Source organism: Python bivittatus, unplaced genomic scaffold (assembly GCF_059951505.1).
Source record: "Python bivittatus isolate LINGU-HERP-01145 unplaced genomic scaffold, Pbiv_v1 ctg000520_np1212, whole genome shotgun sequence".
NCBI classification, from domain to species: domain Eukaryota; kingdom Metazoa; phylum Chordata; class Lepidosauria; order Squamata; family Pythonidae; genus Python; species Python bivittatus.
In genome coordinates this window covers 27,948-41,885 of record NW_028277080.1, presented here as the reverse complement: position 1 = coordinate 41,885, position 13,938 = coordinate 27,948, and the positions used below count along the sequence as shown (strand labels likewise).

General features: G+C 43.8%; 1 long non-coding RNA gene across 4 annotated transcripts; it reads left to right on the top strand.

Annotated features, from left to right (window-relative positions):
- Window positions 1-461: 461 nt before the first annotated feature.
- LOC112543263 (uncharacterized) lies at window positions 462-12,229 on the top strand. Of its 4 annotated transcripts, XR_015797344.1 has the most exons (7): window positions 462-602; window positions 6,788-6,886; window positions 7,401-7,501; window positions 9,026-9,658; window positions 10,242-10,305; window positions 10,649-10,734; window positions 11,137-12,229. It is a non-coding gene; the product is annotated as an uncharacterized LOC112543263 (long non-coding RNA). The 4 variants fall into 4 exon arrangements; XR_015797343.1 differs by having other exon boundaries at window positions 10,649-12,229; XR_015797345.1 differs by having other exon boundaries at window positions 6,788-6,895; window positions 10,649-12,229.
- The last annotated feature ends 1,709 nt before the right edge of the window (window positions 12,230-13,938 follow it).

The window sequence follows — 13,938 nt, the reverse complement described above, 5'->3', positions numbered from 1 at the left end:
ACATCTCTAGCTAATAAGGGTTCACTTTTGCAGAAAAAAGGAGTACGTCCAGCCTTGTGTGCTGGGTGGGCACCACCATTCCAGAGGGCGAGGGATTCCCTGATCTTTGCCGCTACTCACTCTCCTGCAGTGTTGCCAGCGGAGGCAGCCGCAGGGTCCCAAAGGCAGGAGGAATGACCGGGGCCAGAACGCCCACCATTAGCAAAGCTTCCCTGATTAATGCTGCACCCCGTTCGGAGAGATGCCGCCCCCATCAACTCTGACAGGCGTGAACGAGGGGAGAGGGAAGCCACGACAAGCCCCTCCAGCGGCCGCTTGTGGCCGGCAGGATCATGGCCGGCGGTTCCCTGCCCGCCTCTGGCTCCAGAGAAGCAGAATCCTGTATTCGGAGACGGACACATGGAAGGAGGCGGAGACTCTGTGAGGTCACTTCCGTTTCCGTTTCCTCCTTCATTGTGCTCTCAAGGGGGAAGCACGTGTCTGAGCTGTTCAGCTCAGAGACTAATCATGGCCTAATTTTCTAATTTGCTTAATACATTAAATATGCCGCTTAATTGTAGCTACTGTAACTGCTGTTCCTGAAGAAAAACCACTTCGTGTCAGTGAGTGTTAATTTTGTCTTGTTAATTTTGATAATTTTAATTTGTTAATGTTAAAAGTTAACAAGACAATGTTAATTTTGTCTTGTTTCACAAGAAAACTGTGATCGTTGTTTTTCGAGGGGATAAAAGGGGTAGCTCCAGGCATGATCCCATGCCCACAAAGAGTTCTGGGCCGGGACACGACGAAATTTGAAATATTTTCGTGGATGTCGCTGGATTTTCTTAAGAGACAAGCAAGATTCAAAGCGGACATTTCTTTTTCCTGCTGAGCATGTGGTGACTTCCAGTAGCTAGGCAGAAAACGGTTTTTGATTTTTGATTGGAGATTTAAACTTAGTTTTAAATTTTTGCACAATTTTGATTCCTGAGATGGCCAATCAGAATCACACTGATGAGGGAAGCCTCAAGCTACCCAAACTCACAGAGAAACATTTTATCCAATGGAAAAAGCGCCTAGAGGTCTTATTTGATCTTAAAGAAATTCTGGAGTGTATCGAAAATGAAAGGCCTACTGGCACTACTGAAGACGCTAAAGATTCAATCAAGGCATGGGACAAGCAGAATAAGTTAGCAGTGGCTATAATTCTGGACAGTATTTCATTTGTGCAGATGATCCACGTTAAGAAGGGGAATACTGCAGCCCAAATCCTTAAGAATTTGGAATTGTCATATGGATTTGCAAGGAAACGCTCTCACCGTGCCTGGATAAGAGACTTACTTAACTTGAAACTCATATCCAAAGCAGATTGTAACAGTCACTGAGTGACTCAATTGGTGACAATTCTTGAAAAACTAGAACTCACAGAATACCCCATGCAGGAACGAACAGAAAGTTTGTTATTTCCTGGGATCACTAGGATCTAAGTTTGAGACTGTTGTAACTCTTTTTTTTTTTTTTAATATTTTTTTATTTTTACAACAAACACAAAACATACATGGACAAACAAAACCATAAAAAGGCATAAAAAAAAGAGCATCTTCCATTTTATAGCGTGTGTCAACCAGTTACCAACTCGTTGGTGCCCCTTTCATAATCTTAAATTCTCATATCATCTATTCAAAATATACTTGTATACTTATCAATTAACAATTATTAATCATTCATAGCTAATCTATAAAATCATTTATTACAAGAAATTTTAACTTTCAATAGGATTAGTAATACATTTTCATCTATCGATTATATGTGTATATATATAATAATTAATATCAAATTTCTATTATAAAGTTTCCTAATCCATTACATTACTATATTTTCTCATCCAATCATTAATAAAAACAAGTTACTTATCTTCTTACTCTAATTTCAAATCTCAGTTTAACTCATCTCTGCACATTTCATAATTTTCAATAACTTCCTCCTGCATAAGTAATTTTTAATTTTTCCAATTCTTAAAAGTTACAGTTCTAACCAGTATCAGTTACAATGTCAGTTACAGTTCTAACCGGGTTACAGTTCTAACCAGATTCTTCACTACATGTTTCAACAAAAATATCTCTAGTTTAAAATCTATATGTTACTATATTCAACCATATGTAAATGTCTAATCTCTTAAAATATTTAGAATCAAATACAATTTTTAACTATATATCTCAGATTTATACTTTATTCCAGCGCTTGCATAATTTTGAGTTCACCCTTTTCATTCAATATCCCAAAATATCTAACTGTTTATTCCTTTTTCTATATTATTGGATAAGAGAAAGCAATAATAAATGTCCTTTCAAACATTCTGCTTTTGAAGCTTCTGTCAGTTCCATCATTATTGTATTCCCCTCGTTTTTTCTTTAAACATCTGAAGTAGTTTCTTTCAATATTGTTTTACTTCTTCTTTTTGTGCATTCTTTTAGTACGATTTTCCATTATAATCTTGTATAATCTTTTTCTCACCCTCAGTGCCAAGAACAAGTCTGTCCCTCTTCATTTATCAGTTAATTAACCACAATAATTCTGTTTAATGTTTCTGATTTCTTGTACTATTTCTTCCTTTTCCATTGATCCCGTTTTATGTTTAAGTCCATTTTAGCTTTAGTATCTTTTTTTCTTTTTTTTTTTGCGGGAATTTCTGCAGCTCTTCTTCCAGTTTTTTATAGTCATCCTCAATAGTTTAGAGATCTTTTTCTGCATTGTGTTTCTCGTATAGTTTATTATCTTGATAAACCTTCATTGAGTCAAAGGATTCTTTATCTTTGTTCTTGCCAAAAATAAGAAAAAAAAAAAAAAAGCAAGAGGAGAAAAAAAAAAAAGAAGAGGAGGGAAAAGACTAAGTCTCTTTAAAAAAAAATCCAACTGAGGGGGGAGTGGAGAGCAAAGCAGAGCTTCTAGCAGAAAGAAGAGCTACTGCCACTAATCAGGGCTCTTGTGACTAGCTCAAACTTTCCATCTTGATATTTTCAAAATCGCTTTCAACTCCACTTTCTTGTTTATAGTTACGGATGGCACCTGTATAAACATGCACATCCCACTATCTTTTTAGAAAGCACAGGGTCCTTGAGCATGCGTCACAATAGAAGAAAAAAAGCACTATGTCGAGCCTCTAGATGGCAGTGCAACTTTCTTTCATTTACTTTCTCTTAACTCCACTTTCCCCATTTCAAAATCAAAAAGTATAAATTTCTTACAACAATAAAGAAATCTTAGTCAAAAAAAGGCTTAAAATAAAAAGTTATTGAGTATTAAAAAGAAAAAGCCAATCCAGTTAAAAATATATATTTTTTTAAGAGAAAAACATCTTGCCAAATCCACTAAAAAGGGAAAGTTGAAAAGAAAAAAAAAATTTCCCCCCTTTTTTTATAAGGCTTGATCTCGCCGCTTAATCCACTTTTCTTCACTTTTAAAAATCTCTTTAAGTTACTTAAGGTGTTCTCTAAGAATAGTTAAATAGTAAAAGTCCATCTCACCCAGTTGACACCCTTCTCTTCCTTCTTCCTTTGGAGCTGCCCCGGCTTTCGCAGCCATTTTGGCTGGCTCTCCTCCGCCGGCTTCAAGAGCTTCTCCCCGGATCAATCTGGGACTTGCGGCGTCCCTGAGATCCGCGGGACGTGCCCTTTGCGATCGCCATCTCTACGGGACGGCTTAGGTCCATCGGGACCGTCCGGGGGAGGAGATATCGGCTGCCATCCTGGGAGCCCAGGATCGCCCGCCGTATCGCCGCGACGCCAGCTCCGCCCTCCAACCGAGACTGTTGCAACTCTTGTGGGTGGGAAGACAGACTTAACTCGAAGAACAGCAATTGCCCATCTGAGAGAAGAGTGTGTGGAAAGGAGACAAGAATCTGCCACTAGAAATGAAAAGGCCAATGATTGAAACTATATGTTCAAATTCCAAGTGAAGGCCAAAGTGACCCAAAAGAAAATTGTGTGCTTTAATTGTAATAAGGAAGGACATTGGACTAAAGATTGCAAAGCTCCAAAATCACAAAGACTCCCTGCATTTAAGCGACCAAATGAAAGGAAAGGGAAAAGTGAGGGAAAGGCTACAGAGTCATGGATCTTGAAAGAGGACAGCTCAGCTCAAGACACGTAGGTTATTTGATAAGGTGAACAAAGCCAAGTTGACAAAAGAGGAAGTGTCATCGATTTTTCTGAGCACCCCGAAAAGGAAACACCAGATCTCATGTACTTTCCACCAGAAATGTGTGATTGTCCGGATCTGCCTTCTATTGCCATAACACCATCTACAGAGCATGAACAGGAAGAAGACGCAGAGGACCAGACTCCCAGCAGCAGCACCAGAAATGAAGAGGAACTGCCTGATTTGGAGATCCCTGCATTGGAAGCTGATGAGGAAGCTGATGGACCACAGGTCAGACGCTCATGGGGATCCAACAAAGGTGTCCCACCACCACGACTGTCCTACCTTGCAGGGTTGGCGCAACCCCTAGAGCCTCCCAACTGGGAAGCGGTGGAAAAGATGCCAGCCACCGAAGCATGTGTCTGGAAGGATGCTGCGCAGGAGGAAATCAGTTCACTGCCCCAGAACAAGACATGGACTCTTACCCAGCTACCTCCCGGCAAACAGGCTATTGGAAGTAAGTGGGTCTTTCAGGTTAAATGAGGTACAGAAGGGAAAGTACAGTGCTACAAAGCGAGGCTTGTAGCACAGGGGTTCAGTCCACAGTATGGAGAAGACTGTGATGCCACTTTTGCCCCAGTGGTCAGATATACCTCTATCGGAACGCTTTTAAGCAGAGCAGCTTCAAAGCAAATGCAAGTGAGACACATAGACATCAAAACTGCATTCTTACATGGCGAGATCTCAGAGGAGATTTATATGAAGCAACCCAAAGGGGTTTTCATCAAACCAAATGAATCTCATTTAGTATGCAGACTTCAGAAGGGGCTTTATGGACTAAAACAAGCTGCTAGGGCGTGGAATGAAAAACTACAGACCACACTAACACAGTTAGGATACAAACAAGGCCACGCAGACAACTGTTTATACACCAAATGCAATCATGGACAATTTTCTTACATTCTGGCATTTGCTGATGACCTCATAATTGAGACTGAAAATGACAGAAACTACTCCCAAATAGTAGAGCATCCAAGCAAAGAAGTGGAAGTCAAAGAACTAGGAAAAGGGCATTATTATCTAGGAATTCAGATAGAAAGAGAAGAAGATGGTAAGCCAAAAACAAAAGGTCCCTGAATTAATTGAGAGTCTGCAGATGCAAGAAGCGCACCCGGTTGCCACACCTATGGCTACTGATTTTCTGGAGAGTCAAGAGGAATCCGAACTTTTACCTGACAACAACAAATACAGGTCAGTAATAGGGAAAGTTTTGTACCTAGCCACAACCTGTAGGCCAGACATAGCGGATGCAGTGGGGATTCTGAGCAGAAAAGTAAATGCTCCCACTCAACGTGACCGGACAGCTGTTCAGAGAGTTGTCAGATATCTAAGAGGTACCGCAAACTGTAGATTAAAATTGCCAGCTGACAGCGATCCAGAACTAATCGGTTACACGGACGCTGACCGGGCAGGGGATGCAGAAGACTATAAATCCGCAAGTGGTTATGTCTTTATGTTTGCAAGAACGAAGCACATTGGAGTGAAATATCACTTCGCGCATGAGGCCACCCAAGATGGACTTGTGGACTTGACTTATTGCCATACGAAAGAGATGACTGCAGACATTCTCGCCAAGCCTCTACCGAGAGATGGCTTCGAGAACCTCCGAGTCAAGATGGGACTCTGGGTGGTTTAGTTTAATTGAAATTTTACAGGAAGTGTTTTTGACTGAGAAGGGGTTTTTAGGATAATGCAGCCCAAAGACTCACAGCTCCTGTATTCGTGGACGGACACATGGAAGGAGGCGGAGTCTCTGTGAGGTCACTTCCGTCTCCTCCCTCACGTGCTCTCAAGGCGGAAGCATGTGTCTGAGCTGTTCAGCTCAGAGGCTAATCATGGCCTAATTTTCTAATTTGCTTAATAGATTAAATATGCCGCTTAATTGTAGCTACTGTAACTGCTGTTCCTGAAGAAAAACCACTTCATGTCAGTGAGTGTTAATTTTGTCTTATTTCACAAGAAAACTGATCGTTGTTTTTCGAGGGGATAAAAGGGGTAGCACCAGGTATAATCCCACGCCCACATAAAGAAGGAGTAATTACATTCTTCAGATAACAGGCCGGAAAGTGGCTATAGTTTTCCGGTTAGAGCAGAAAGATTGTCGTGGTTTGGATTGCCCAGTGTTAAAGAGACTATGTGCAGTCCCAGAAAGGAAAACCAGGAAGACGTTAGCTGCACCGGGCGAGAATTCGTGTGCTGGTCAGATATGCGGCTCATTCCTAGGCCACGCAACCGTGAATTGGGGTCGTGGGGGCACCATTCATCACAGTTTCAGGGGCCTTTCTAGTGCAGACTATGAAACATTAGATAGCAAAATGAGACCCTGTAAAGAAATGGGACATTTTGAAGATAGATGTGTTTATCCTTTAGTTGGAGTCAACAAGATCTTCTTGATACCTCTTTAATCTGCTATTGAGGACTGACTGCCTAACTGTTGTTTGCCTAGGCATCTCTGGGGGAGAGGGGCAAGGGAAGAAAGTGACGTCATGATGTCACACTGTCAATCCGATGGCTTCCATACTTGTGTCAGACCTTGGGAATCCTCGAACAAAAGGACAAGCTTCGTGTGGTGACATCACAGCATTTGTGTCATCTTTTTTCTATCCTCCAGACCACAGGCAGTCACGGACTGTTGAGGGGCCGAGGGCTTCCTGAGCTGCGCTCCAGCCAGTAGGAAATCATCAGGGAATGGTAAAGTCCCCTGCAGTATGTGAGTAAAGTATGTAAATAAAGTTTAAGGCCCAGTAAGCAAGCTAGTACGGTAGATAGAGATGATAGAGAGATAGATGAGAGATAGAGACAGAGAGGTAGATTTTGCTGATTTCGTTGCTAACTTGACTCGGATTTCTGTATGGCTGTGCAGGTCTGATGTGGGATAGAACTTGCCCCGTCCATTACATTAGGGAAGCTTTCCTGAAAACAGAAGGTAACCTTGTTGCCGTCAGATGCCAGGACTGAGCCATTTTTAACATTTTTTTTTTTTAATTCTCAAAATTGTCACCTCTCAAACGGCGTCATCTTCAAGGGCTGTTTCTTCCAGAGCGGATAATCTGGAAACCAGTCGCCCCTTATCTACTTCCCATGCCATTTTCAACTCTTTAGATTAGTGTTTTGTAAGTCAGCCAAAACTGAATAGCTGTTCGATAGGATGGCATAACTTCTTAAATGAAACTGAAATATTTAGCCAGTTTCCCAAAGCACCTTTTTTTGTCCTGTCTCTGCAGGTAAAGAAGCCTTCCGGGTCATCTCATGTTGAACATCTGTTGGTGTGTTTCGTGCAGTGGAAAGGAGGAGGAATAGCCAAAGAAGCAGCAATTGTTGCAAGGTTACAGCAGAGGGGAAAAATAGCTGGAAATACTGGGCTGGAGGCGTGTGCTGGCACTGGATGTGAAGTTCGGTGAAGGGAGGGTATAATCTGAGTCAGAGTGAAAAGCTCAACCAGACAGGGATAACAGCAATCTGACCGGACAAAAGGAGAGCCGCGCGTCTTTGATCGCTGAACGGCTAGGACATGACAGGGAGCAGAGGGGAGAGGGGGCTGCTGCTAATGATCCTGGGGGCTCTTTGTAGGTTTCTTTGTTGTTATAGCCTGCAGACCATCTCCCAGATTTGGGACTGAAGACCATGTTATAAATCAATCTGTCCTATCTCGACAGCAAGATTCAGGAGTAGTGAAGGGATCTCTCTCTTTACGGTCCCTGGCCTTGGGGGCCTCCAGGCTCTCTCTCACTTCACACCCCTACTTTTTCATTGCCAAGACCTGCATTTCTCAACTTGCTACTGCCCTTTTTCAAGCAGCGGAGCAAGGCAGGGAGGCAGACCGGAATAGGAGTTGGTAAAAAAAGAGACCCAGGAAAATAGGATCCAAGGACAGTCCAATATTTTGGTCAAGTGTAGCAATACAAGAGTGAAGGGAGGTGCAAAACAAGGCTCAGGACAGGACTTTACTCTGCTGCTCAGAGGTTTTGGTCGAACCCAGTGTCCTTAAAGGCTCTGCTCCATTGCGTGGTCTCTCCTTCTCCAGAGAGGCCTCTCTGGCCCAGATTCGGTGCCAGGCAACTGGTCTGCCCTGTAGCCCCATCTCTGCTCCCTTGGAGATGCCCCAGTTTGCCACAGTCCTCTCATGGAGGCCGGGGGGGGGCTTTGAAAGACACTGGAGAGGCTGCCCCACCCCTCTTGTACGTTCCCCCCCCAACTCTGATGCCACTTTTGGACCCGTGGGCCCCAGGCTGGCAGAAAGAAGGGAAATTCTCCTCTGAGGGGACAGGACTTGGGCCTGCTAAATGGTGGGCAGGAGATACCAGCTTGAGGTTGCCCGAAGGGGAAAGGGGGGTCAAAGTGCCCAAGAGGCCGAGGAGAGAAACAAGTCAGGAGCTCTGGCCCGTCTCTGTGCTTTGTGCCGCGTGATTGTGCTTTTGTGTTGCTCACAATCAGACAGTTTACCACATGAAAGGCAGAGGCCAAAGGCTACCAAGGGTTGCCACTGCTGGCCCTGGGAGAGCCACCATCCTTGTTTAGGTTCCGAAGGAGGTCGTTTGGGACCTTTGCCCGGTTGATGAGGGAACCAGGTCTCAAGACTGGCTACGAAGCGCCTGCCTCTCTCAGCACCAGGCTGAGGAGCGTTCCTGTGCCGCCTGCCAGGCACCAAGGCTTCTCCCAAACCCTGGGCATGGCGGGGCGCCATTGACAGGCTGCAAGGGTCTGCAGGAGCCCTTGCCCCCTCAGATCACTTCCTGTCCACAAGGGGTTTGCAGGGGAAAAAAGACGCCAGGTGGACTGGCTGGTTTTGGAAGGGGGACTCTGAACTAGCTGGATGTTCTTCCACATCTCCCCTTCTTCCCCCGGTCAGGACCCAGGAGGCACAGAGAGACCTTGAGGAGCAGGAGAGCTCTTATGATGGGGACGCCTCTTCTACCTCAGGGGTAAGAAAGGTTTGGCAACATGGCTGATGGGACTTCATGCCTCAAGTCCAGGGAGGTGGTTCCTCGGTCCTTTAGACATCCCATCCCCCTGGCCTGCCATCTGGAAAGGGCATCCGAGCTGCCAGAAGTGAGGTCGCAGCTGGTGGAGGGACATCCAGTGACGAAAGGGTGATCGAGGAAGGGGCTGAGTGCCTAAGCGTCCCTCTTTTCCTCACCCCGTCCAAGGCAGGAGGCAAAAGGAGAGAGGGATGCGTCTTCCAAATGCCTGAAGAGTCTTTGGGAAAAGGTTGCCAAACGCCTGACCTTGAGCATAGCCTGTTTTGAGAACGGCTGCTCCTTATTCTGGAAGCAATGTCCCCTTAACGTTAAGGCTTCTGAAGGCCCTCTTGCTAGGGGGCTGAACCTTGTGCCCTAGGCCTTAGCCATCCTACTGGGATGCAGAGAGGTTTGGATTTATGTCTTAACACGAATACATGTCATTTGTAGGATTCAGTGGAAGTCCAGGGAACCTCCAGGACCCACAGCCTGGAAGATGTGGAGATCGTTCCCGATTGGGCAAGGTATCTGCTCGCATCTGAGGGATTCTGCAGCCCCCAGGAGGATGGCTGTAGTACCGTCTCGGATTAAAAAGGGCATGGGTAACGTCCACACAGAGGAGGGGTAGATTTCTCTTGGATGCATGGTCAGCCCCCGGGACAGGGAGCTTCTCTCTGTTCTCCTTAATCAATGAGTTGGGGGGGGCCATTTGGGGCCAAAGGGGGACCAGATGATGAACATGAGCATGGAGAGCATGCTTAAAGCACAGTAAAGTAAGCAAGCTTCCAACAAGGTAAAATGGCACAGCACAAAAGGAAAAGGGAGAGGTGGGAGAAGGAAAACAAAATCCCTTCATCCAATCCGCCAGCCCAGCCAGTCGCAAGGGCTACTGCTTGGCTGATTGTGGAGAGTCCTAAGCCTGTGAGTCATCTTCTTAGGGAGATTCACCTCCTTTCCTTCTCCACCCTGCTTCTGACAAAAGGGAGAAAACACAGGTCAAGGCCCTTGGGCGGCCAGCTGACACACTTCCTAGAGGATGCGTGTAGCCACTCTTGTAAGAGGACCCGTGCCTAGTTTTGACTTTTGGGCCTTTTAATCTCTCCCCAGTTCTCAGGAAACGGAGCTCCAGAGGCAGGGGCTCCACACGATAGAGGAGGTCTCCATTCGTTGGGTAAGTCGTGAGCAGCTGGGAAGGGCCCTTAGACTGGCGGCCTAAATGGACGTGACCCCTTACCCACGCCTTTCCTTTTTCGGCTTCATCCTCTCCGCCGCCCTGCTGCTTCCAGGCAGGGCATTAAGAGGCAAAGAGTGGAAAGCCTACTTTCCTGGGGAATGGGTGGGGGAGGATGGGGGTTCCTTTAACTCAGGGGATGCATCAAGGAAGAGAAGCCCTGTTCCGGTCAGGCGGCCTGCCTTCGATAGTCCTTTATTCCAGAGTCCCCAGGTTCCACGGACATAGCAATTCAGAGTCTCCTTCCCCTTTGTGGCCACAGAGGAGTCATTGTCATTCACAGGATTCCACCAAAGGCGGCGAAGACCACACCGGCGATCTCAGCACCCTGAAGGAGGAGGCCTGGGACCCGAGTCTCATTTCGGAGAGGTGCCTACTTTTGGCTGCACAATCCTTGAGGAACTGTCACCCCTTGCCCAGGACTCACGGCCGAAAGACATTAGGTCTTTTCCGCTCACTAATTTAAAACAGCGCCTGGTAGAAACCTTGCATGGTGGTGGCTATTGTGGATAGAAACGCTTCTCTTCTCTCTTCTCGGAGTAGAGTGAAGGAGCTCTGGGGAAGCTGGCGTGCTGTGGGTGTGAGACAAAATGTCACCTGACCAGTTGGCGGCAGAAAGACCTGTCCGGGAACAGAGGGACCCTTGGTTGGATCCTGCACGGTTCTGTCCTAGCTCTACTTCTCTGACCTTTTCCAGAACCGTTATTTCAGATAACTGACCCCTAAATAACCTCAAACTGACCCCCAATCTAATCATCCTCCGCTCAACAGCAGGTCCAGCGGAAAAGGTTCTGCTAAAACCTGGACCCGGACCTGGTCCCGCAATACGGCAACCTCTTTGCGGGAACATCAGGTAAGGCTTGACACCCAGGCTTAAACTGAAGACTTCCCCAGAGAAGGACCTATTCCTGCAACCTCCAATTCAGCCCTCCCCTGGAAGAATTGTCCTTTCACCATCCCATTCCATTTCCTCTTTCTTTCCACCTCTTTTTTTTTATAATATTTTTTGAGATTTTAAACATACATATTTAAAAGTTAGAAATTAAAAGGAAAATTTGAAATACAAAATAGAAAGAAAAGGAAAAGAAAAAACGAGATAAAGTAAAAAGAGAAAAGATATGAAAAATAGATAACTTCCTATCTATCTCTTGTCCTAGAAATGATAAGGCTATCATAAGTGCTAGCTTGTAATACATGAAATAGGAATAATTCTTTGTCTAAACCTATCCCATTATGTTTATAATGTAATCTTCAAATCCGCATGTAAGCTTAACCACACCTGCATTTTGCAAGTAGTCCTTCAGTGGTTTCCATTCTTTTAGGTAATAGTTGTGTGAGTTTTCTTTTAATAAGCAAGTCAGTTTATCATTTCCTGCCATATCCATCAGTTTTAAGAACCATTCTTGTATTATTGGTAGTGTCTGGGTTTTCCAGAATGGTGCATAAAGAAGTCTTGCTGCGGTAATCATGTATCGAGTAATTCTAATATGTTTTCCTATTTGAAAGTCCATTATCCCCAACAGGAAGAGTTCTGGTTGAAATGGGATCTGTATTTGTAGTATGCTCTGAATCAAGGTTTGTATTTGAGTCCAAAATTTCTTTGCAATTTTACATGTCCACCACATATGGTAAAACGACCCTTCTTTTTGGTTACATACATCTTGCTGGTCCCATACGTCTTTGATAGTCTTTGGGGTGTCATGTACCATCGATACATCATTTTATGGAAATTTTCTTTCAAGTTATAACATCAAGTAAATTTTAATCCTTTAGACCCCATATTTTCCCATTGCTGCACCTGTAGATTATGACCAATATTTTTTGCCCATTTAGTCATGCATTCTTTGACTTGTTCTTCAACCATTTCTTCTCTCAACAATAATTTGTACATTTTTATCTCTTTATTTTTAACTTCATCTAAAATCAATTGCATCTTCTCTTGTTTTTTCCTCTTCAACTGAGCATTATATTGAGTGAAATAACCTCTCATGTAAGCCTTACTAGCATCCCATACAGTCTGTGTATTAGTGCCTTGGTTCATATTCAATTGAATATGTGTATTCCTTAGAATTTCCATTTAAAAGTCTCCAAATATCTTGTAAGTCCAACATGTCTTTCAGATCAAAGAATGTTTGGGGTAGTTTTCCTTGTTTAAGCCTCAGCCCCTTTGGGGACTTGTTTGTCTTCCATTGGAGAAATCACCCCATTCCAGTCACCCATAAAGCACCAGTTCTCATATTGTAAGTCCATCAATTTGTCCATTAAGTTTTTATAAAATATCCCTTGATCAACATTTGGGGCATACAGTCCAACAGCGAGTGTCTTAACCCCTTGTATACGAATTTCAATTGCCACATATCTTCCTCCGTCATCAGTCAAGATCAGTTGTGGATTCAGTTTTGATTGTATGTACAAAACAACTCCTTTAGTCTTTTTTGGTCCAGCCGATATAAATTCTTCTCCAATTTTTTTCTGAACTAGGTACCTAATGTCTTTTTTACAAATATGAGTCTCTTACAAACAGATGATATCCAAGTTCGGTTTCTTTAAAAAGTGAAACATTTTCTTTCTTTTTTGAGGAGCATTTGCTCCATTTATATTCCAGGTCAAATATTTGTAATCCATAAGTATATTTGTATTAGTCTTTTATAATCCACTCTAGAAGCCCCAAAGCTTTGTTCAATCCGCACTGGGTTCAATATCTTTTGTAGTATTTTTTTTTTCTTCTAATTCTTTATGGGTATCACGAAAGTCCGCCTTATATTTTTCCAAAAAGGCTTCTGCCTTTAAAGTAGAATGTATTCTAAATCTTTGCTCTTTATAGATAAAAGATAGTCCTTCTAGTCTCTCCCATCTGAAAGAAATACCGTGTTGCTTTAATTTATTTGTGAAGGAGGAGTAATCCTTTCTTTTTCTCAAAATTTCTTTTAAAAAAGTCACCTTTTTGCCTGCGATACTCAGTCCATCATTATAGTGTTTTTTCAAAATTTATTCTCTTGTAACGTTCCGTACAAAATGAATCAATATGTCTCTTGTGTCAGGCCTAGCCGAAGGAACTCCAAGAGACCATGCACATTCAGTCCAGCTATGTTTATTAGCTACAACCTCAAGCAAGAATCTTCCCAGACTAAAACCCCAGTTCCCAAAGTCCTCCAGCCACCAGAGTGTGAATTCCTCCGGGAGGTGCCAGTCTCATCCTTTTGTTCCTCCCATGCGGTTCCAGTGAGCTAAGAAAATGCTTATCTCCCTGAGCTTTGCCTTCATAATTCCATTCCATCACACCTGGGACCTTTTTTCTCTAGCAAAACGTGAATTGACTCTAAAAACATTGTCTATTTCAGAACCTAGATCTTGGTCCTCCGTCTCCAAAAATTGTGCTAATGCGGTAATGATGAATTTTCTTACATCTTCCCCGGGATTTTCCGTTACTAACCTCAATCTCAACATAAATTCTTTCTCCCTCATTTCTGCTAATGCAATAGCATCCAAATTTCAATCAATTTCAATCAATGGCTCCTTCTGACTTAATTTCTAACAACTGTACCTTTCCTTGAGTATTCTTGAGGTCAGTTG